The sequence below is a fragment of the Thermobia domestica genome, chromosome 1 (assembly GCF_964235325.1).
Source record: "Thermobia domestica chromosome 1, izTheDome1.hap1.1, whole genome shotgun sequence".
In the NCBI taxonomy this organism is placed as follows: domain Eukaryota; kingdom Metazoa; phylum Arthropoda; class Insecta; order Zygentoma; family Lepismatidae; genus Thermobia; species Thermobia domestica.
Window position 1 is genome coordinate 183,965,428 of NC_137454.1, and position 14,950 is coordinate 183,980,377.

A 14,950-nucleotide genomic window follows, 5' to 3' on the forward strand; every position below is an offset into this window, starting at 1 on the left:
GAAGTCATCAACTTGAATTTAGTACACAGCCGGATTCGTCAGCCATTGTGATGAAATCATGAATTCAAACGTCAGCTGTAGTTGTATGAATTTGGTTGGTCGGCATGACGTCAGCAACTGTGATGAAATCATGAATTCAAACGTCAGCACATGACGTCAGTAATAACTATAAACCAGCAAATACAGTGTCATCCCACGAAATCATTTGAGCAAGTGCTTTTCAGGAGGAAAGATGTGTACTTCTAACGATAAAGAGTTCATCTTCGCAAGCTATTATCCAATAAATATATTTCAAACAAAACATGTGATGATTGGTATCAGTGCTAGAACATTTGAACCAGTGATTTGATTGGGCAAAGCAGAACAATTTGGTGTACAACTGACCTGTGAAGAATGGCAAATATTATGTTCACGAATCGACCAAATAAACGATTATTTTCATGATGAGCTAAATGTGACCATAGTCAAATCATTAGGCTCAAATCATGAAGTGGTGCTGCGTACAGTCCTCGAAGAGAAGATGGTGCTGTTACGTAAAAAGAGTACATTCCATGTCCCTCGCAACATGGTGTATCTAACACAAACGGAATGGAACAAATTCATCAGCGTATTTCAGTGTGTGAAACATGCAGTGGAAGTGTGCAACAAAACAAGTATATTCCTGAAAAAGTACTATTTTGAAAAATGTGTTATGCATATTGTACAACATGTATCTAGATATTGTGATGGTTGTCAACATCGTTCGTGGGTGCATACCTGTATTGATAAACAGTTTATCTGTGATCAAATGGACATTGAGTTTCCACCAATTGATATCGCAATAGACCTTAAAAGACTTCAATTGGATTTAAAATTATACGCTAAAGACAAACTAGTGCAAGAAGTTCAAAATACATTGTATCGACAATATCCAGAACCACTATCTGGTATGGATGTATGTGGAGTGTAATAAAATGATCCATTTCAATGAATTGTGTTTTTTCATTTCAAGTACAACCCCATATTCTGATGTGTACTATTGCACCACAATGTTGTCAAAGGTTTTTGCTCTAAACAGTTCCAGTTCTTTACTAATAAGTGCACAAACTTTTAAAAATGTCAACTCAAACTTTGAAAACAAAAATTTAGAACAAAAATCTTTGAAACAAAATTTTGAAACGAAAAAAAAAATTCAAACAAAAAATTTCAAACGAAAAAAATTCAAACAAAATTTTGAAGCGAAAAAATTTCAAACAAAATTTTGAAACAAAAAATTTCAAACAAAAAATTTGGAAACGAAAAATTTCAAACAAAAAATTTTAAACAAAATTTTCGAACAAAAATTTTTCAAACAAAAATTTCAAGCGAAAAGTTTCAAACAAAATTTTGAAACAAACAAAAATTTCGAAACAAAAAAATTTAAACAAAAAATTTGGAAACGAAAAAATGTCAAACCAAAGTTTCAAATTTTTTAAATGTTAAAACAAAACTGAATGCAGAAAAAGATTTAAAACTCATCAACCTATCAGATTGCACGAAAGATAGTGATCAACCAATCAGATTGCAGGAAAGATAGTGATCATCCAATCAAATTGCATTAACAATAACTTTGCTAGTGTCAGATTACATCACCTTATGATTAAATTTTAAACTGTTGTAGCATGTATTGCCTTTCGTCTATGAATCATAAGATTCAATAAGGTTAGCTATCAGATTTCAAATCAATCACCACCAATGATCTTAGACTATGAGCTGTGACTAAAGTTCAATGTATTGTTTCAAATTTCACACCTTATGTTAAAATTCTGTTTATCACCATTCCCAAATTTAAAGAATACTTCTCTTGATATACCTAAGTCTTAGAGTTAATCATATCATTATATGTTCAATAAGGTCAATAATGTCCGTCAATTGTTTACCTGAGTAGAACCAACTGTTTTCTAGAAGTGTGTGTGTACTCAAACTTAAGAAGTACCACAACAAAGGAAATGAATCCCTGTACACTACCTCATCAAGAACAATCACGTGGTACAACGTCTTGCTTACGTTTATATTTGGCGGGAATAATCAAAACCAATGACGCATTATCAAATTATCCTACAAAGTTTCAATGTACCAATGTCCTGGACTCCTAATCCCATCATAGGTCAATAACCGATCACGTAATCATAATGATTTACCCAATGAATGAGATACTATCCAATTACCAATTATTGATACGACAATAAGAAATGTACCCCTTCCAAAATTTAAGATTGGTACACAAATACACCTGTGTCTTATGAAAAAGTAATAAATCCTGTACTTATTCAATAATAAAGCCGGTCAATAACATTTAAATTTTGAATATTTGGCCATAAGAGGAACATCAACATCTACAATGGGGCTTAGAAAACGTTTACCGAATTTTGTTATTTGATAATTCCCAAATTTAAAAGGGAACATAAACATATAAAGGTAATAAACCATATAACATGCTAAATAGAGGTCAATAACCTCCGAAATTTGATTTTTGGTAGTTCTTTACCTATGAAAAGGGAACGATGTGGACCATCCAAATTTATAGTGGTACATATTGCAGACCTGTACTATGATACCAAATGCTTGAGGAGGTTCTATTACCTTATATGGTTATATGGTAATGTATATAGGTTCATTTCCTATCATAAGATAAGGGGTGGGCCAAAGTACCCCTCCCAAATTTTTAAAGGGGTGCACAAATGTGCCTTTGTCTTATGATAGGGAATAGACCCCTATACATAACCATATAAGGTAATAGGACTTCATCCAAGGAAATAAATTGGGCCAAAATACCAAACACGTGGTACAACGTATTGCTTACGTGTATATTTTGGCAATTTGTACCCCTAAAAGGGAACGAGGTGGACCACCCAAATTTATCATAATACATGTTAGGGTCCAGTACTATAATACCAAATATATAAAATGAGCAATTTCTAAAATTTAAGGGGTGGGCCAAAGTACCCCTCCCAAATTTTTAAAGGAGCGCACAAATGTACCTATGTCTTATGATAGGGAATAGACCCCTATACATAACCATATAACCATATAAGGTAATAGCCCCTCATCCAAGAGGATAAATTGGGCCAAAAGACCAAACACGTGGTACAACGTAATGCTTACGTTTATATTTTGACAATTTTGTACCCCTAGAAGGAAACGAGGTGGACCATCTAAATTTATCATAATACATGTTAGGATCCGGTACTATAATACCAAATGTTTAAATTGGGCAATTTCCAAAATTTAAGGGGTGGGCCAAGGTACCCCTCCCAAATTTTTCAAGGGGTGCATTAATATACCCATGTCTTATGAAAGGTAATGGACCCCTGTATACCCCCATATAACTATATAAGGTAATAGGACCTCATCCAAGGGGATAAAATCGACCAAAAACCAAACATGTGGCATAACGTAATGCTTACGTTTATATTTTGGCAATTTTGTACCCCTAGAAGGGAACGAGGTGGACCACCCAAATTTATCATAATACATGTTAGGGTCCAGTACTATAATACCAAATGTTTAAATTGGGCAATTTCCAAAATTTAAGGGGTGGGCCAAGGTACCCCTCCCAAATTTTTCAAGGGGTGCATTAATATACCCATGTCTTATGAAAGGTAATGGACCCTGTATACGCCCATATAACTATATAGGATAATAACACCTCATCAAAGGGGATAAAATCGACCAAAAACCAAACACGTGGTATAACGTATTGCTTACGTTTATATTTTGACAATTTTGTACCCCTAGAAGGGAACGAGGTGGACCACCCAAATTTATCATAATACATGTTAGGATCCGGTACTATAATACCAAATGTTTAAATTGGGCAATTTCCAAAATTTAAGGGGTGGGCCAAGGTACCCCTCCCAAATTTTTCAAGGGGTGCATTAATATACCCATGTCTTATGAAAGGTAATGGACCCCTGTATACCCCCATATAACTATATAAGGTAATAGGACCTCATCCAAGGGGATAAAATCGACCAAAAACCAAACACGTGGTATAACGTAATGCTTACGTTTATATTTTGGCAATTTTGTACCCCTAGAAGGGAACGAGGTGGACCACCCAAATTTATCATAATACATGTTAGGGTCCAGTACTATAATACCAAATGTTTAAATTGGGCAATTTCCAAAATTTAAGGGGTGGGCCAAGGTACCCCTCCCAAATTTTTCAAGGGGTGCATTAATATACCCATGTCTTATGAAAGGTAATGGACCCTGTATACGCCCATATAACTATATAGGATAATAACACCTCATCAAAGGGGATAAAATCGACCAAAAACCAAACACGTGGTATAACGTATTGCTTACGTTTATATTTTGACAATTTTGTACCCCTAGAAGGGAACGAGGTGGACCACCCAAATTTATCATAATACATGTTAGGATCCGGTACTATAATACCAAATGTTTAAATTGGGCAATTTCCAAAATTTAAGGGGTGGGCCAAAGTACCCCTCCCAAATTTTTAAAGGAGTGCACAAATATACCCATATCTTATGAAAGGTAATGGACCCCTATACATGACCATATAACTATATAGGATAATAACACCTCATCAAAGGGGATAAAATCGACCAAAAACCAAACACGTGGTATAACGTATTGCTTACGTTTATATTTTGGCAATTTGGTACCCCTAAAAGGGAATGAGGTGGACCGCCCAAATTTAACCTAATACATATTAGGGTCCTATACTATAATACCCAATGTTGAAATTGGGCAATTTCCAAAATTTAAGGGGTGGGCCAAGGTACCCCTCCCAAAAATTTAAAGGGGTGCATTAATATACCCATATGTTATGAAAGGTAATGGACCCCTGTATACGCCCATATAACTATATAGGGTAATAACACCTCATCAAAGGGGATAAATTAGGTCAAAAAACCCCGAAATTTGAATTTTTGGCAATTTTTTACCCATAAAAGGGAACGACATAGACACCCAATACTGATAGAGGTACATACTATGGTCCTAGGCTACCATACCAAATTTTTAGATTTGGCAATTTCCAAAATTTAAGGGGGGTGGTCCTATGTACCCCTGCCAAAATTTAGGGGGTGGGCCAAGGTACCCTTGCCAAAATTTAGAGGGGGTGGTCCTAGGTACCCCTAGGTCATTGACCCCGGGCCAGGTCATTGACCTTTCACCCCGGTCATAAAAGAGAGTGAGGATGAGTCATTCGGGCCAACGCCGGGGACTACTACTTATACTTTAAAAACTGACAGATAAAGGTTTTATGTAATATTTTAACCAAACTTTAAGTTCACTTACGCATGTAGAATCCACGACATATTATAATGATGCATGATGCAAAGTAAACTGTATTTGTGACAAGAGTTTAAGTAGGGAATTCGTTTCTGGAAAACTATCTAATAGTTGTAGCGAGCTACTATTTTTATCATGTAGCTCTAGCGGTAGTGCAGCTACTTTTGAAAAGTAGCTTTCTGGTCACTGCTCATGCTAAAATAACGTGAGCAAATGGTGAATATACTATTTACTTTGCCTTGTACCTGTGTCTCTTGGGTCTGTTCTAGGCGATCTTGGTTTCCTCGATTTCAACAAGCGGAAGAAGGAAATTTATCACCTTTCTCAGTTGGTTTTTTGTATGCTCAGAAAACTCTTAAAGTTAGGGACATGATTTAGAATACACGGTCATAATCAAAGGAGAGACAAGAAAACCATGGCCATACTCACCTGAACCGATGAAAACTAATAAACACTGCTTAAATCGATTAATTCTTCGCGACAACTATGCAAAAACTTTATTCAGTTCGAAATATTGTTGTCAACCGGCTCGGCTCGAGCCCTGAGCCACTGGCTCAGCTTGTGCTCCGGCTATGTTCAACAGAGCCAACAGCTCGAGTCGGAACGATTAGAATAAGCCATTGGCTGGGTTCGGATCGGCTCAGGTGAGCCATTGGCTCGAACCGGGTCGGTTGCGATGAGCGACCGGCTAGGTTGGGCTCGGCTTAGCTAGGCTAAGGTTAGCCATCGGCTGGAGCCTGCTTGGTTTAGTGAGCCATCAGGCTCGGTTCGGCTCAGCTCAGGTAAGCCATTGGTTCGAGCCTGTTCGGTTGGAATGAAACATCAGGCTCGAGCCATCACTGTTGGATGACCTGTTGGCTCGGCTCACTTCTCAGTTCGACTCGGTGGTGACTGAGCCGTGAGCCGAGCTGCTCTAGCTGTTGATAACACTACTACTTTGAACCTGAAAAACACCGATTTGAATGTAGTAGAGATCACACCTCATCTCCACTCGCAAAATACTCATTAGATTGTTGTTCGGGTTAAGATGATGGCCGATGTTTCATGAAACTGAGGCCAATCTTGTGAGATAGACTCTAGCAAAATGCGATACTATTGACAGCTGTTAAGACGTTTAAGTGAGATCGTCGGGAAAACCTATCTAAAATGGTTATGATACAACAAGATCACATACAGTCCATAGGTGTAACCAGCGCGTAACTTACATTTTTCTGGGGTGGGGGGAGCAAGCATTTATATGGGTATTAGATCCCCTAGAAAAGTTATTTTCTAATTCTTGGGTCCCCTCATACTATGTTTCCCTTACTCTTTATTGCCCCCCGGAGCCTGTGGGTTCCCCCGCACTGCAAGTTCTGAGGGAACGTTAGTTGCGCCCCTGGGCCCCTTTCATACATGGCTAATTAAGGGACAATATTGACAAAACTCAAAGCCAAACGGGTACATATTATTTCTATGGCACCTAATAGTAGACATTTTTACTGAAATGGTCCCTATTCTTGCTTTATTTACCTTTTGTGTGTTGTTTTGTTTATGTAACGTAGTGAAGTTGTTTGATGCTTGATTTATAATTTCATGTTCGTATCGTATATAGAGTAAAAAAATTGTCTTAAAATGAGTCCCAACGAATGGTGGGGACCTTCCCTGAGGGGGCAATTGCCCATTGGTCCCTACAAGTTACGGCCCTGGTTGTAACGACAAACTGGAAGGAAATAAAATGTCACCAATTTAGTATTTTTTTCTTTTTCGTATTTAATAATAATAGTAATACTAATAATAATATATTTGATTTTGAGTTTAGGACCCCTCTCAGTAGCGAGGCTATATGGGAAGTAAACCAACAGCTTAACGTAGGCCCCGAATCACATGTGCTCCCACCAGGAATCGAACCCGGGTCTCCCACGCCAAAGACGTGTATAATAATAATAATAATAATAATAATAATAATAATAATAATAATAATAATAATAATAATAATAATAATAATAATAATAATAATAATAATATAAACTGCGTTCTGGTAGTGATGAAAGAGGTATTAGGGCTGATAGTGTACTCCTGGACACTAGAACTCCGGATTTATTTTCAGGTCTAAGAAAAATCACATTGGGATATATACAAAAGGTTTTACGCCTGAACACCTTGTGTTTGGATAAATTAGAAGGTTGTCCATCACATCCGTGTAATACATATACTGTAAAAGTGTACCACAAAAATAAATGAAAAATTACAAAATGAAAAAAGTAAGAGTATCGAGTGGGATTCGAACCAGGGTCAAAGGTACTAAATCCGCACCGAAAGCAAGAACTTAGCACACATGATTATCGAAACAACTATGAGGCTTCATTCTGATTTTATGGATAGAAAACGAATTTCTTAACAACTCCCCCTCCATTTTTTTAAACTAATATTGTGGTCAAAAAGCATGTGTGCTTTACTTACAACCAAGTTTTCTGCATTTACCTAGTACTATCATTTTTTAAATGCATCATTTCTTTAAGTTATAAACAGAGAACTGAGTTTTTCAAACAGGAAACTCTAAGCTACGTTCAGATATCTCGTTATTTTTTCCAATGACTTCCCCTACCATTATATCGACTGCGCTGTTGCAAAACCTACAATTTTAAACGACTTACAAAAATTCGGGCATGCAATTAAATCTTGGAGAGGTGTACAACTTTACAAAGTGTCTTTTTGTCGTTTGCTTTGGGCTCTTTTTGAAAAGGTGAGTCCAGACCCGAGTTAATACTTTTAGTACCAATAAAATGTTTTTAATAGATATTAATTTATAAAGAGGAAATATTTGCAAACTATACACCGCGGCTCTTGCAATGAGAATTTCGTTACTCCTGTGGCTATCCCTCACAGTAGTACGCCCTCACAGTAGTATTAACGTCGGGCCGACGAGGCCAGGCGGAATGGGGGTGCAAGATACTATTGCTAGGTAGATATACATGGCTCCGGGAAAAGAAGAATTGAAAAACCAAATGAAACATCCTGTCGAACATAAAGATGGAACCCATTATCCCACAAGAGAATGAGAGGTATGTTTTCTTCTTTCTGTGTTTGCATTGTTTAACTCTTTATTTTTAAATGTTTTTGTATATTTTTTCCAGACTTGGGCTCCGGACAAGGCAAACACCATCCGCAAATGTCATTAGTGGTATGCGTGTCTGAGAAGACACGCAACGAGATACAAATGAGGCGTGTACATTAATGAGAAATGAAGCGACCCTCCCAGTTCCAACACTTCCCTGACGATGACGGTCCTCTACATGGAGAGGGAATTTCTTTGTTGGTAACAATAGTACAAGGAAGCATTGCTAGAAAGAAATTCAATATAAAAATATATTTTTCATTATCATACCACTATTAACTGCCCATCCCATCGAAGATAGAAGGAGAATAGCACAGTATCATTGAAGAGGATTATACTTTCACTAGATTTCTCAATCTCTCTGGAAAAAATAAAATAAACTCGTATTATTGCTTACTATAAATGTTCATAGTTTAAAAATCAGTAATTTAAAAAGAAAGATAAATGAAAAAATATAACACACTTTTCATATTATGTCTTATCATCATTATATATTAAAGTTAACTTGTAAGCAATGTAATGAGGACCAACGAACACATCTTGTACAGAGGGCCAATTAAATTCCTGAGGTACAAAAATTGTGATTTAGGCAACCTAAATGACGCCAGCTCCAAGGTTAATTATCCCTTGTAGAGCAGCTGGAAGGGTAGCATGTAATTGCCCCCACCTGATAAAAGAACAAATCGTAAAGACGGTTTTTGTGAAGGAGTGAGGCAAAACGCTGAATAATAAAATGACGAAAAGACATTCTTTGCATATTTGTACTCATAGTACACAGGAAGGTAAAAGAAAAATATACAGACACCCCACGCGCCAATGAGAAGATAACAGTCGCAACATTAAATAATTTTATAATTAACTCAAATGAAGGATGTTATAAACAAGTTAACTTACTTCAACTGACTATATATATATATATAAATACGCATCTAACAATATACGGATAGATTATGCGGTATATGTATTAGGATTCTTTTTAAGTAAACACAAAGCCTTGCGCTAAGTTCTAAAACTATTAACAGTAGTCCTACCTGCAAATCAATTAAAGTATAGGTAGCTCATACAGGGGAAGAACGCAGCCCCAAATGAAAATCTTGGTGGTCTAACAGGTCCTGAGCTCCAAGGTTCAGGCGCCACCGATTGATACGTAATATTACTTTGAAAGAAGAACTTGATAATTTCGTTATTCGTTAAATGACTTTTAGTATGCTAAATATTGGTATGGAGTGATTTATTTGTAAATATTAAAAATGCAAAATTCGATAACACTCATACGAGTTGGAGAAGTTATTCGTACTAAGCGTATTTCCCCTTAGGTTGAAAATATAACTGAGCGTTCCTGATTTGTGTAATATTTGTAAAAAAAAAATTACATATCAGGACACAACCAGAAAAGAGGAGAATATTGTGTCAATAAACAACAATTTAAAAATTCACGAAATTAAATTTTAGTATCTAATATAGAACCATGGACATATTAGGTCTGTAACTCGTTTTCTCTATTCATTTTTCTTCATTTATTTTCAGGATTACATCAACACTGAATTTATCCATCGGAGATTATCATTCATTTAGCAGCTTAGGCTTGTAAATGCAAATTTTAAAAAGTGTAAATGACGACGGGAAAAATCGAACCGCGAAATAAGGAAACCACAACGCTAACCCACAATCCAAAGCGTTAGATATTCCGGCTTATCTAAATAATAAGCCTTTTATGTTCTCTCAAAATAGTAGCTTGTTAAGGCGTTATATCACTATATGCATTAAATTATGAACATTACTGATTATTTGAAAACAAAATACAAGACTCCTTTATTTTGAATCAAATTCGGAGCGTATATTATACTCGTAAAGAAACTAACGACGAACCAATTGCCGCTCGGTAATCGTGGTTCAGTGGTCAAGGCGCTCGACCAACAATCTGAATGTAATCGAATCTAATCTGTTCCACGACAATCAGTACTTCTCTTTTTACTTTAGAATTTTTGGTGGTGTTTGATCGGCGATGACACACGTTTAATTATCTTTAGATATTAGAATATTTTGATGTTTCAATACTTGAACTATCAAATCTTCAGGAATAATAAAAGTAATAATAATAATAATAATAAACTAATAATAATTATTATTATCTCATAGAATATTAAACGTTAAGAGCTTATTATCGCTCAACGAATAACATTACAACCAGAAACTTGACGTTAGGCAAGAATATTTCGGTTTTGTTTAGTGTTACACACTAGAAGAAGAATTTCTCATCTCGTTTCTTAAACAAAACATACAAAATGGATACGAAAATTAACATTTGACATTCAATACGTTACAAGGGTAACCCAAGTTATTATCTCATTTTACAGATGAGAATCGAGACGAAAAGCATCGTAAACATTTATCCCCCTATCTCGATTCTCGATATACTATACCATACTTTAAATAACAATTGCTTTGTAGGGTGAATCTTATACGCAATCTTGTTACTTTGTATTTCGGAGGTCATTGAATTTATTATGGTGTTTGTAGATATTTTTGTAGAAAAGCTTCTATAACTATTTCTACATATTCTAAAAGTTAGCTTATTATATGCCTTACTCTTCAGTAATATTCAGTTATTTTTATTACAGTTATTTTCCTTAAAACGTACAGTAGAATACTTTCTACATGAAACTTTACTGGAACCCTTTCCTTTAATTTTTTTAGTAGCAGATGTGTGTCCTGGAAGTCAGGTCACCCTCCCGAAATCCCTACTTACCTCTAAGTTTTTCCTAAATATAGGGCAACTTTAAAAGCGTTAATAACATTATTATTATTATTATTATTATTATTATTATTATTATTATTATTATTATTATAACAGGCATTTGGCCTCGTGGTTGCTCATTTCTTTTAAGATATTTCTTTCCATTTCTTTGGTCAATTATCATCAATGAGCAACTGTCCCTTCCTCCACGGGGTGGGGCTGGAAACACCGTGAGCAGTAAGTCGAGATACATTAGTATCTCGCAGCAGGGCTCTATGGTGGCTAAGCAGGGACCTTTCCATCTTCTCTGTTCCTAAGCTTCACAATAATAGGTTCGGTCGTGAGGTCTTCAGAGATTTTAGATCCTCTGGCAGGTCTAGAAGCTGATTTCTTTTTTTAATTTGTGAACAGATTCCTTTTTGGCCGTTATTAGTCTTTTGTACGTCTGTGTGTGCGTTCATTGCTTTTATTTTTCTTTTCCTTTTTGAGTGTTATTATGTTTATATTAAATGGCATCTCTAGCAGATGATTGTCCAGAATGTAATCAATGCATATATGGAAAGCAGAAAACTTAAATGTAATACTTGTCAGAGAAAATGTCACTTAGCTTGTTTTGAACAAATTAGTAAAAAGGAACATATCAAATTAAGTGAATTTAAATGTAGTGCTTGTGCTCAAAAAGATTTTTTTGTTTGTGGTAGTTCAACTAGTAGTAGGCAACTATGTATCTCTGAAAATGAAAGAGACAAGATGACCAGTTATCTTGTTGTAAGGGTTCTCTATGGACTTTGAAATGATATCAAAATTACTTGAATTTAATGTAAACAAAATCAAGAGTGAACTTTTACATGGACTTTTTGAACTTAAATATGAAATTGTAAGTTTGAGGAAAGAAGACTCTTTGTTGAGACCGTTTGTTAATTGGAGAACAAGTGTACACCCGTAAGATCTCAACTTCTAACCAGGACTTTGAACAAGAATTTACACCGACTCCTAATATCAACGATAAAAATCATTTCCCACATTTAACGGACAATAGTGAAACTGGAAAAGATGAGCAAATATCCTTTAAATCAACACTTTCACTCTGGTCTCAAGTAACATCCAAAAATAATAAACCATTTCAAGTTCTGAGAGCTAACAATTTGCCGATTTCAGATTCTCGGAGAGAACCATGGAAACTCACCGTTGGTTGTGGCTCAGGTAATTCAAACCTGGTATCTAAATCAAGAAGAAAAGCACTGTTTGTAACAAGACTTAACCCGTTAGTTACTAGTAAAGAAGTTGAAGGAATTGTTAAGCAACTCAATGTGAAAAAAGTGGTTTGTACCAGATTGAAGACTAAACATAATTCTTACTCTTCCTCTGATATAGAGGTGAATGAATCAGATTTTTCCCGAATTAACGATCTTAAAGTGTGGCCTACAGGTATTCTCGTAGGTCTTTTCTATGGTAGATTGCGAAAATATGGCGACGTTACTAATCATAATCCTCCTACTAAGCATGGTGAACCTAAACCTTAAAATTTGGCATCAAAATGTTCGTGGACTTAGAACTAAAAGTAGTGATTTTTTCTCTTCAATTTCTGACTGTGAATATGATATAACAGAATAATCGCAGTAACAGAAACATGGTTATCCGATATTCATAGAGACTACGATTATTTCCCAGATACCTATACATGTTTTAGAGCCGACAGACTATATAGTGAAGAGTCATGTCAAAGAGGTGGTGGATCTTTGATAGCAATACGGAAAAACTTCATGGTGAATCGCAGGCCTGATCTTGAACTTATAAGTGAATGTGTGCGGATTTAACTAAAATGTAATACTGGAAGGAATCTATTAATATCGTGTGTTTATTTTCACCCAATTTTTCCCCTGTGAATTTTGAAAATTATTTGAACCATATTTCTAGTAGGTTGAATCCTTTGGAAAATGATATACTGATTCTTGGAGATTTCAATATATCCAAAGTTGGTTGGTTAAATAATGAACAGCTTCCAGGAATAAATTATTACTCCAAATTGAAATTTCAGCAATTGTCTTTTTTTTTTTTGGAAAATACTAACCTGTGTGTTGAACCTTAAGGTTCTGCTCTAGATCTTGTTATCACAAATGCTACTTCTATGTGAAGAAAAACTAATCAGTGCATAATCTATCCTAATACTTTTCATTATCCGATTGAAATTATTGTGTTTTTACCTAAAGGTTGTAAAATAAATAAGTTTTCTGAATGTTTTCAATTTGTTAGAGGTGATTATTATGCATTATATCAACAACTGGCTAATATAGATTGCTAAAATATATTGTTAAAACCAGATATAAATGAAGCTGTTTTCGATTTTGAAAAAGCAATTGTATTGTCTATGGAAACAAATATTCCGAATTCTAGGCCATGAATATCTAAATATCCCTGTTGGTACTCCAAAAGATCTGTTTCTTTATTAAAAAAATGTAGCACACAAAAACTATACAATTACACTAAACCATGAAGACTATTTATTATTTGTTAATTACCGCAAGGCTTTTAAGACTCACTTAAAAGATGACAAACGTATTCACAATATTAAAATGGAAAATCAATTAAAAAGCAATCCTGAGAACTTTTGGAGATATGTATTGGAAAGATCCCGTTACTCTGAGTCTGGAAAGAAGAAAAAAAGAAAACTATGATAAAGAGAAGAAATGAAATGTTGATGATTATGCAATATTTTTCTCTAATTTGTAAAACTTAATAAGGTTTTGTAACCTTCCTTACTTGTTGCTTTGTGTTTTTTTTTTAAAAAAAGCAAAAAGGAAATGAAGAGAATCTATTTATGATTGCAGAGTGAGAGAGTACATTCCTTTACTGTTGGTTAGTTCAAGGTCGCTTGCGCGGTGGAAGACGTGCCTTATCGCGATCGTAGCGTCGTTGGCCTTCGAGGGAACTGACCCTTGAATCCTGATGGAAGGTGGACGTTTCTGCAGTCTTCGAGCAGGCCGATGAATTTTTGTCGATGCCGGAAAATGGGCCGCGAGTCTTGTTTCTTTTGCTTAGTTTTGTAGTCTCTACTATTTCCTGTGTTAACTTGCAGTTGGAAGGTGTTAAATCACAAGAATAAAAGTGCAAGCTGTGTGGTGTTTGTGATGAATTTCGTTAAACAGGAAATAGAGTGATATGAGTGTTGCAATTGGAAGTTTGGTCTTTGATCATACGATTTGGTGCAATCTAAGTAAGATTGAAAGGGTAAGATTATGCTCTGTGGCTTTTCCCAGTGTCGCGAATGGAGTTGGAAGTATTAAGTTAAAATTGCAATTCCTTAAACTTCCATAGTCTTTTTTTTTTTATGTCAGACAAGTTGGTTGCATATTCAGGAGACCAGGGGCATTTGATGGTTTCACTTTGTAACATGCATATCTGTATAGTTGGGCTAAGTCTTGGTCGATCGATCGCTATCTCATTTTGGCGACGATGCCATCGTATTTTTAGAGAGAGTGATCAACTGGTGGAATGTCCATGTGGGTCATTCACGTGTATGGAATGGTTGATTTGCAACTGAGTATACCTGTTCTTGATCATTACGTTAAAATAGCATGCTATTAGTGCAGCAATACTTGTAATATCCAGAATCTTAAGTGGTCGTTCGGTTGGTGGAATGCCAATGTGGGATATTCGAGTGGGAACAGTGGTCAACACCCTTTGCACGTCGCAACGCCTGGTCTTTCATAGGTATTATATTCACTGTATTCAGAGTAGTGACCACTCGTCTTGTCCAGTTGTCTGACGGAACGGTGGAATGCCAGTGTGGGAAAGCGAGTGAGAGCATATAGATTTAAGGAAACCAGACCTAA